The sequence below is a fragment of the Hydra vulgaris genome, chromosome 15 (genome assembly GCF_038396675.1).
Source record: "Hydra vulgaris chromosome 15, alternate assembly HydraT2T_AEP".
Lineage (NCBI taxonomy): Eukaryota > Metazoa > Cnidaria > Hydrozoa > Anthoathecata > Hydridae > Hydra > Hydra vulgaris.
In genome coordinates, this window is record NC_088934.1 from 37,913,930 (window position 1) to 37,925,000 (window position 11,071).

The 11,071-nt window shown below is 26.2% G+C and overlaps 1 long non-coding RNA gene across 1 annotated transcript; it reads right to left on the minus strand.

Annotated features, from left to right (window-relative positions):
- Positions 1 to 1,563: 1,563 nt before the first annotated feature.
- Positions 1,564 to 3,516, minus strand: LOC136091486 (uncharacterized). The gene is made up of 4 exons (XR_010644022.1): positions 3,398 to 3,516; positions 3,021 to 3,236; positions 1,854 to 2,863; positions 1,564 to 1,710 (listed from the first exon to the last, which is right to left on the minus strand). It is a non-coding gene; the product is annotated as an uncharacterized LOC136091486 (long non-coding RNA).
- Between the last annotated feature and the right edge of the window lie 7,555 nt (positions 3,517 to 11,071).

An 11,071-nucleotide genomic window follows, 5' to 3' on the forward strand; every position in this document is an offset into this window, starting at 1 on the left:
AAACTTTCTCTTAATTCCGTTACCTAATTATGGATATCTAATTTCGTAATATTGATTTCGAAATATTAATTAAGATATGCTAACTATTATTAATTTAATAATTACGGAAACCTAATTACGAACGGTTCTTTAAAGAGCTTTGTTTTTTTTTTCTATTATATTTAATTAATAATTAATTTTTTTATGTAAATAAACTTTAAAACATTTTAAAGTTTATTAACAAAAAAAATTTCAATTTTCCTTGTTATAAAGACAAATTGAACGATAAAAAAAAACAATTCAAAAATCTATTTACAATTGCGCTTCAATTTGAAATCTAACAAAATTACATTAACAAAAAAAAATGAAAATTGTGTATACACTAAGTCACATTCTAACTTTTATTCATGCATAATCTTGTATATGTAAATGTGTTAATTTATTTAATTCCAGATACATGTTGTTATTATTTCTTTACCCACAATATTTCGTAAATAAATGAGTTTATTAAATTAAGAAATGAATGCAGCTAAAGCAAAACAAAATATGGAGAAAAATGATCGAATACCGTTAGCTCTTCAAGCCATTAATGACAAAACGATGTCATTTGAAGAAGCTTTTATAGAATATTGAAACATCTAGATATTTCAATGTTCCAAAACTAACTAATCACGACCGAGCAAAAGGCAAATACAAAGCTGTTGGTATTGCGGTTTATCCTTTTTCGACTAATAGTATAGATTAGATTAATTAACTAATAGTATAGATTGGTATGTGGCCGTATAGAGGCCACATACCAAGGCCTGCAAAGACAAGTTCAGCTCATTAAAAAACAGCATAACCCGCTTGACAGACCAAGAGTAAGCGAATTTAAGAGGCAGAAGAAGTCGAGTTAGAAAGATAGCGAAGAGGAAGCAGATAAATAATGCACTAGATGTTAGAACAAACTCAATTATTCAAAGATGGGGCATATAGGGACACTTAAGAAACAAATGCTAGTTGCGGATAAACTGTTTATAGTTTACACTGTTATCTATAAATTTCGTAAAATTCGTTGATTTAACTAAATAAAGAAACAAAACAAAAAATCTCCAAAAATAAGTTATGACCACCGAGGTAAAGAAACTCTAGACAAGCAAAACTTGTATATTTTGCACGTGGGTGGGGCAAAATGGGACAGTTAAAAAGCAGCAGTTACCCAGAGGGCACAAGAACGTTTTGTGAACATTTTTTAATGATCCCGTAAAAACGTTTTTTATTGGTTTTTTAACCGTCCATCTAAAACGGTGACCGGACATTTTCTTAAAAACGTTTTTTGAACGTTTTTTAAGGGTCTTACAAAAACGTTTCTTATTGGTTTTTTGAACGTCCATATGAAGCAGTGAACAGACGTTTTTCTGAAAACGTTATTTATTGGTTTTTATTAAGTCTAAATGAAACGTTTTATTGTTTTTAACGTTTTCCTAAAAACCTTTTTTTAAGTATAAATTATTTAAGAAAATAACTTATGTTATAGAGAAAAATAATTTTTTCATAAATGAAGACTTAGGTCTAACAGGCTAGATCCGGAAAAATAACTAAAAGTTTGAACATTTTGTGTTTGTTTACAGTTTAAACTTACAAAAACATAATCAAGTAATTGTTATGCTATTCTATTAAGAGCTCTCTTCAAACGATCGCCTATCAACTTTTCGACTAAATCGAATTTTGCAGTATGTAATACTAATGTTCCTAAAAAGAAATAAACCATAGAGTTCTTTCATGCATTTTACTAGCATGTAAAAAAATAAGTCAAAACGTAAATAATAAGAAGAAATAAGTAATGTAAAATTTCACACAGTATATAAAAGGAGCAATATAAACGACATACATACCACATTTATTTAACAATGCTACAGCACATTTTGATATTTCATCTAAAATATAATTAGCACAAGCTGAGAAAGTACTTAAAAAATCATAGAATATATTTAGTTTGATCACATTTTACTTTATTTAGAAAAACTTTATACATAAATGTAAACAAGAATTTAACAACAAATAATACATTACTTTATTATTTAAAATTATTTCCCTTTCATCAAACCTTGTTATATCTTTATTTTATCATTAAAAAATAATGAATCTTCAAACTCAATTTTTTCCTTCAGGATATTCACAGCAGATAAAGACTTTTTAATTTTGACAGATATTAGGAATGGTATATCTGGTCACATGGTATCCACAAATACTACATATTGAAAACCCATTATAAAAGAAAAAAAATTGGAAGAGTAAAATATTAATGAAAATCTGCTGTAGAAAACTGAAAATTGAATTAAATACCACAGCATCTTATGAAAAATGAAAAAAGTCAACATTTATTAACATACCTGTTCCACTTATAGGTTTAAAACTTGAGGCAGTTCATTGTAACAATAAAGTGCAGCAATGCTTCTCTGGAAGCATTGCTGCACTTTATTGCAACCGTGGCGCAGTGGTAGCGCACTTGCCTCAGAAACAAAGGATCCGTGGTTGAAACCGCACCTCTGGGCAAGTTCTACAACATTGATTAGGAAGGAGGCATGATCTCCAATTAAATGCTCATCCACGGTGGTCTGTGATCAGACCATAAAGACTTCTTATGGTACCAAAAAAAAACTTGTTCAAGAAGTGTTTCATGTATTATTAAATAACTTGTTAACTATAAATACAAATTTTTTGAACTTTTTAAAAAAATATTATCTCGTTTTATTTAGCATAAAATGTTAAATAAAAACAGATAAACTTACATTTGGCAACTTTTTGCACTGTAATATCAATGTAATGGACAAGCACTGTGATATCAATGTTGGACAAGCTTCTCTAATAGTGCAAGCAATTGTAATACGTTGCACTTTTCGTTCTAAAATTGATAATAAACAACAAATGCAAAAGATTGCACACTCCAATCTTTTATATAGACTTACATTGAAGTATTTAGTTAGGAATTTTAGATATAAAACCAATTTTGAAAAGTTATCAAGAAGTTTACACACATGAGCTAAATTTAAAAAAACTACCTGATTCTTGAAGTTTAGAACTTGAAGTCTTTGATTCACTTTATGCATGCATCTTACATCTTTTTAGTTCTTTAGTCAAAATTTAGGTTGCCAATACTTATAATTGTCATTCTTTATATCGTGAAATAAATATTTTTCAATTTTTTTTAGTACAGTCGCATTCCTATTTTTTTCAAATCTACGTTTGTAACTACAGAATAAAGTCTTCCGTTTAAGCTATAAAAAAAAATCATTACTCAATATTATGTATACAAAGTCATTTCTACTAGAAGTTTTACTTGTATAAATAATGCAGAGCAAATGCTAGTTGGAGTAGAAATAATCTAGATATAGCTTTATATATTTACTAAAAGATTTATTTATGAAATGTTTCTAACCTAAACTTATTTTTTTTTAGGTTATGGCCATTTCATTGTTACTCCACTTACATCTTTGTTACTCAAAATTGAGAATGGTAGTTAAACTTTTTCAGTCTATTTAAAAAAAAAATTTATACATAAAAAAAATTAATTATAAACAAAATACATACATACATATACATATATATATATATATATATACATATATATATATATACATATATATATATATATATATATATATATATATATATATATATATATATATATATATGTATATATATATATATAAATTATAAATTATGTTAGTGTATTCTACAACTAGAGTGCTCAATGTTCTAAAATATATATATATATATATATATACATATATATATATATGTTTATATATATATATATATATATATATACATATATGTATATATATATTTATATATATATATATATATATATATATATATATATATATATATATATATATATATATATATATATATTTATATATATATAGATATTTGAACCATAAGAAATTTAACAAAAAAATTAACAAAATTGATAAGATTCATTAAGAGCAACCAAACTTGCACATACAATTACAAAAAAATGGTATGAAGCAAGGTTCAATAAATTCAAACTCAAAAAACGTTTTAAATAATATCATAGTCTTCAGCAATGACATCATAAATGGCAAAAACGTTTTTTTTACCGCAAAAAGGAGAAAAATAATTAAGAAAAATAAAAAATAGAAAAAATTGCTAAAATAAAAACAAAGAAAATAAAAAAGATTATATATAAAAAAAAAACTGAAAAAATACATCATTTACCAAAACCGGATTCTAAATTCATGAAATAACTAATTATCTGATAGATAATAGAAACTGATTTACTAAATAATTTCAATAGCAAACCAGAGAAATTTTACTTGCAGAAACTAATTATTAAAAAAAAGCAAAAAAAAAAACAACCGAAATTAACATTTCATAGCTGTTTACACCAGTTGTTACAGTTACACTATTATTATCGTTATTTTTATTATTGTTATTATTGTTATTATATATGTCTAACGAGACTGCGATTCAGAAGCCTTTGTTGTTGCAGTAAATTCTATATTTATTATTAGTATATGTTTCATATGCCTCATCCAACATCAAAACATTTGTCGATACTTTTTTTCATATCTATTCTCCATTGGATTCCCTTTTTCAATTAAAGAATCTGTTTCTTTAAAATTATTCACTATATGATTGAAGAAGCGAGTTACACTCTTTTTTTTTGTGATGTCCGATGTCTGCTTTAATTTCAGAGGCAATTTTGATAAAGAAAGTTTGTTGATAACCGGATTATTAGTTAATAATTTGATCTCTGGAGAAAGCATGACGTCTAAAACACCTTTGTATTTTTTCCAGAGTTATTTAACACTAAATTAATTTTAACAGAAATGTCAATACAATCTCGATATTGATCTTCAGTTTGTCCGGTCGTATTAGTCTTTCTGTTTCTTCCTTTGGGAGTATAAATTTTGTATTTCTTGTTACTATCGCCTAGTACTTCGACTGCGTAGGAGTCATCGTTAAATATACTCAAATTACTACCAAATAAGGATTGTTTGGATCAATAAATAAGATTTTCTGTTTTGTATAAAACAACTGTATGCAAATCTAATTTATTTGAGTTAATTCCACCAACTTGTACATTGTTATTGGCTTTGAGCATTTTTTAACACTACGCATTCTGATTCAGTTAGATCAATTAGTACTCGAATTTTTTTGTGTTTTAAGGGTCGACGGTTTCTAGATATGATATCTTTAAGTTTAGCATTAAATGAACTTATTTCATTTGCTATATTATTATTCCTAATATTGTTTCCAAATCTTGTTACTTTACTCTAATTATTCTCTTTATACTGGTATTTATGAATTAATATTTTATCCGATACTAGCTCTTTCAATTTTTCCTCTTGATCTTCTAAATATTTGGCAAAAGAAGCATTGTTTTCGAAACTTCCGTGAAAACCTTCTTTGTTGTTTTGTACTTTCAATTTGTTTAACTTTTTTATGCCTTTGTTAAAAAAATATTTTTTGATTTCTTCTGTTAAAATTCCTTTGTAACTTGCTGGTGTGATTGACTCATGTTCACATTCTATTACTTTTTTATAAAATAAATTGTTTATGTTTTTTAACTCTTGCTTAGAACATTTGTATTTATTTCGTTTTCCATTGGATGACTATCTTGACGCATTGTTAAATATTGAAAAATCAAGCGCATTGTGTTAGTATAAATATTTTGTTTATTCTAACACAATGTTAGAATAAACAGCTTTAAATGAACTTTTCATAATAGGGTATAATATAAAAGATTAGTGGATCAACTACTATTATATAATGAACCAATAAATTGCTAGTTATAGGGTTGACAAAAATCGATATTTAGATATATATGATAGTTGTAAAAGAGAATAGTAAAAGTGCTAATAATGAATAAATATCTGAACTGTAATTCTATACTACTTTATAGTCATTAGTCTGAGATTAGTCTAAAAAATCAAGTTGTAAAGTTTCCATACTAAAAAATCAGATCAATAACCGTTTTTAATGATTAAGAAAGAACATTTCTTATAACAAAAAGCATAACCCCTGATAATAATTCGACAAAGCACATTATTTACAAGCAACAGATCAATGAAAACTCTTAGAGTTTTCATTGATCTGTCGCATTGTTAGCATCACGTTATTGGAGAACAAGCTCCTAATTAACCTCGTTAATTGGGAGCTTGTTCTCCAATCACGTGACGCTAACAATGCTCATAAACTTTTCTTTGCGCAAAAATACAATAAAGCGTTTTCTGTAAAAAAGTTTTATATAAATTCAAAATCACCTCTATTGCATAGAATAACAAAAGGCTTATTAAAATCATCAAGAAAAAAACAAAAACTTTATCAAAAATTTCTTTAAAAAAAAACATATTCAAACGAAGCAAAATATAAAAACTATAAAAATATATTTGAAAATATCAAAAAATACTCTAAAAAATTATATTTTTCGAAATTGCTAGAAAATGCAAATGGAAATACTCAACAAACTTGGAATGCTATTAAAGAAATAGTTGAACAAAACAAATTTAAAAATAACGCTCTGCCAAAAAACTTTTAATTGACGGTGAATCAGTTTATAATAACCCAGTAAATATTTCAGCGTTTTTTCAACGTTGAAAAAACGTCGGTGGACAACGTCGACAACTCGTTGAAATAGAAGTTAGTTTTGCAAATGGAAACAACGCTGAAAAATTATCGCGGAAACAACGTTAGAATGATAACGTTGATGTAACGTCTAGGGTTGTATATAAAAACAAAGTTGTCTAAACAACGTTGTATCTGTGAATTATTTTGCAAACGCAAACAACGTTATAATAAAAACGTTTAATCAATATCATAAAAAAAACGCCGATTCGCATCGTTGCGAATTTCTTTTCACAAAAAAATAAAATATTGTTTGTCTAACTTTTTCTTTTTTAAAAGCATCAAATACAAATATGCAAAAAATATATACATAATACATCTCAAAGTTAAGAGAATTCGCTTAATTTTAAATTGCATCTTAAGATGCAATTTAAAATTAAGCGAATTAATTTGCATCTTAATTACGATGCAAATTAATATATATTATGTTTGCAACTTATTTCTGCCACCGATCAGGAGCATACTTCAAAAAAGACATTACTGACTTGTAAACTCCCGACTCGTCTTGAAATCTTTTCTTTACAGCTTCTAAATAATTATTAAACAACTTGAACAACACAAACATTATATTAAATTAAACTAATTAATTAGTTTAATTTAATATAATGTTTGTGTTGTTCAATTGTTAATTTGCATTATTAGTGGTTTTTCTAATCTAATTTATGTTAAATTTTGAATTTTTTACTATTGACAAATAAAAGTAAATTACCAAGTATAGCTTCATATATTTTTAATTTACAGAAACCACGTTTCTTCGTTGACCTAACCATGTTAAATTTGGCCATAACTTCGTTAGTCATTAATCTAAAAAAGGTTAATTAAACAAGGCCTAATTATATATAAGTTATATATTATAGCTAAGTATGCTAATTAGCATACTTAGAAAGAGAGAGATTTTAAAATCTCTCTCTAACTCTATATAAATATATATATATATATATATATATATATATATATATATATATATATATATATATATATATATATATATATATATATACATACATAATATATATATATATATACATATATATATATATATATATATATACATATATATATATATATATATATATATATATATATATATATATATATATATATATATATATATATATACATTATATATATATATATATATATATATATATATATATATATATATATATATATATATATATATGCGGGTATGCTATTAATTGTTTAATTAATGAACCCACACTGTTAGTCGAAGCGTGTACTACTCTTTGCGTGCGCTCTCTAACAAAGCCAATGTGCTCACTATTGCATGAGCTCTCCAGTCTATAGACAGGAGAGCTCATGAGAGATATGTACTTACATATATACATAATATATATAACTTTAGGCCTAAGTTATATATATTATACATATATGTAAGTACATATATGTAAATCGTTATAACTTACGTACTTACATATATGTACATTATATATAACTTATGCCTTACATATAGGTACTTACATATATGTAAGAACATCTCGATTTGTCTATTCGCAACTAAACTAATGGTTTTAATTTTTGGTAATATATAATAATAGTATATTGAACTCTGTGCTAATTAACTTAAATCAAATTAACTAACCGTAACATTATATTTTTGACATTTTCTTTTATTGTTGCTCCACCAACATTATTCAATTGGTTCACCTAATAAAATATGCAGTATACTCATATAATATATAATTAAAAATACAACCCATTATATATAAAATAACCATAGATTACATAGGTTACTAAACAAAATTTATATAGATTAAATAAAAACCAATAAAATTTTATTTACAAATAATTTGTAGTTTTCTTCACATAATACAATTTTTTGCTCAAGTACATCTAAATCTTCAGTAGATTTGATTTTTTTCAGATGGATGCTTGCATTTAAAGGATAATGTTTTCGCTTGTCATCAAGTAAAAGATTCCTTGTTTCGGTTAGCAGATATAAAACACGTCTTCTATAGCTTTTATAAAAAATTAGGGATAAATAAATGCGCGTATATTATGACATACTATAAAGAGAATGTCTTATATTATATAATCCTATATAATAGTATTATATAATACTCTGTATAGTATTATATAAATATATTTTAAAGTAATTTTAAACTGTTAAATGATTAACTTACGTTCATCGTCACGAAGAATAAGATCGGGTGAAATACGATAACTAGATGGAACGAATTCATTGTTAAATTCTTCTCTAGGAACTGGAGTTGACGTCATTAATAGGTTTTTAGTCTTTTTATAGGAATTATCAGTTTTTTCTTCATTACAGTCAATACTTTCTTCACTATCTTCACTATTTTCATCATTTGAGTGGTAATGGCTTTGATTAATTGAATATTTTTTACTTACTTTGACTGGTATAGTTGGTAAAAGTGGAAGTAAGTCTAATATCTTTCTTTTTCTTGATTCCTTTTCCTCAAGAGATTGTTTTTTAAAATCTATATTATAATCTAGTATATGTTATAAACTAGTAATAGTAATGTAAGTATATATAATAATCTATTACTAGATTTTACTAGATTATAATAATAAAAATATAAAAAGAAAAAATTGATTTTTGAAAAAATTTATTCCTAATAATGAGATATATAGCCTTAACATATTCATGAATTAACGAATCATTATGCAAGAGATAATAAACGATAAACAATAGTAATAAAAAAAGTAGATAAAGTTTAAAAAAAAACACCTGCATGACACATAATATAATAAAAAACTCTAAATACAAAATATATTCCTAACACCATATTACATTATCATACAAAGGGAAAATAGCAAAACCTTTATCTATTGGTAAAAGAACACATTTTTTGGAAATATCTTCCTTAGAGATAGTTTTTATATTGTTTTTAATATTAGGCCGCTCAATTAAACAGATGTTGAGACGCTTTGAGTCACACGGGCTTTCAAATAAGTTATAAGCATGTTTTAACTTTATTACATGACATGCAAATCTGCCATTAATCTCCTCATAAACTAGTGGTATATGACCTTTTTTTAAAAGAAAACACCGATCTTTTTGTTTTTTAGATATCACAGTTAATTTTGCAATTCTGTTTATTTTTGATCTAGATTTTTCTAACTCTGCTAGCCTGTTCACAACTTGGGCTACAGGATTTTGTGCACTGCGTACAAACTTCTTTTAAAGAAGTTTGTACGCAGTTCAAACTTCTTTTTTCATAAGGAAAACAAGATATTCTGTCCGATTCAGAGTCAAAATGCATACAGTCATCAGCTAAGTGAATCAAACTATGAACATTGTAAACAACAAAGTATTCACCATAGAAATTAGGAGTATTATCGACAAAAATCTAAGTAGTCCTTTTGCATAATTAAAATGAGAAGTCCTGCGCTCGTGATTTTCTTCTAATAACAAGCCAATACCTACACTTAAAGTAAGGAAATGTTCATAAAAAGCTTTAGGCAAAACACTTTTGAGCACAAGAGGTCCTGTATAAAGTAGAAATAATCTAAATTCTGATGCTTTATATTGCTTAAGTTCATTAAGTGTCCTAGGTTGTCCAGCAAATTCAGTTGGTAGACAGCCTTTAAACGATTCAAGACAACTAGATACTGATTCTTTTTGCAGTGAAGTTAACTGTGATTTCTTCATACCAGCCGTTGTTACTAAAAAAAACAAAAGACGCTTACATACTCCAAGACATACAAGGTGCATATAGTCTAAGGGAAAGCCTTCAATGCACAAAATTCCAATTTTTGAAAGAGCACTTTCAGCAATTTGATGTTTAGTGTAGCCTAAAGTATTAAAAATATTGGATGATCGAAGTTTTGAATTACTATCACTAAATACCATTCTTTTATCAACTTCAATACCTTCTACAATACATTTCTCACACCCAGAATATGAGTTATGTGCTTTAATACATTTCAAAAGTTGACGCGCTGGTGCATGACAAACAAAAGCAGTCAATAATAATTCATATACTTTACCTAAAAAGATTATGTTCTTATCTTTAAGAACAAGGTATTCATTAACAAAGTTTTCTATGAAATCTTGAACATTATCAGTTTTCTTTTTACCAGAATATACAGCTACAATGAAAGGTATTGAATTATTAACTGTTCACAAAACAGGCCATAGTTGAGTTAAAGAAGACTTATACAGGGGAACACCATCAACGTTGGTATGCATTTTCAAAACCGAAGAATGTCTTAAATGATCACTGCAAGAAAGTAATCTCAAAATACCTTTTTTAATACCAATATAAATAAAAAAAACCACCACAAGATTCATCAGATCTGCTTGAAACAGGAGTTTGAAGTAAATTTCGTGGATCTTTTTGTAGTTCGGTAAAGTTTTGCGAGTGTAGTATAGAAATAAAATCTTTTATACATGCCCTTGAGCAATAATGTTTTATGGCCCAAGCAGCTAATTGACTATTTAAACTAAGGCTTTTATTATTTTCAGAAA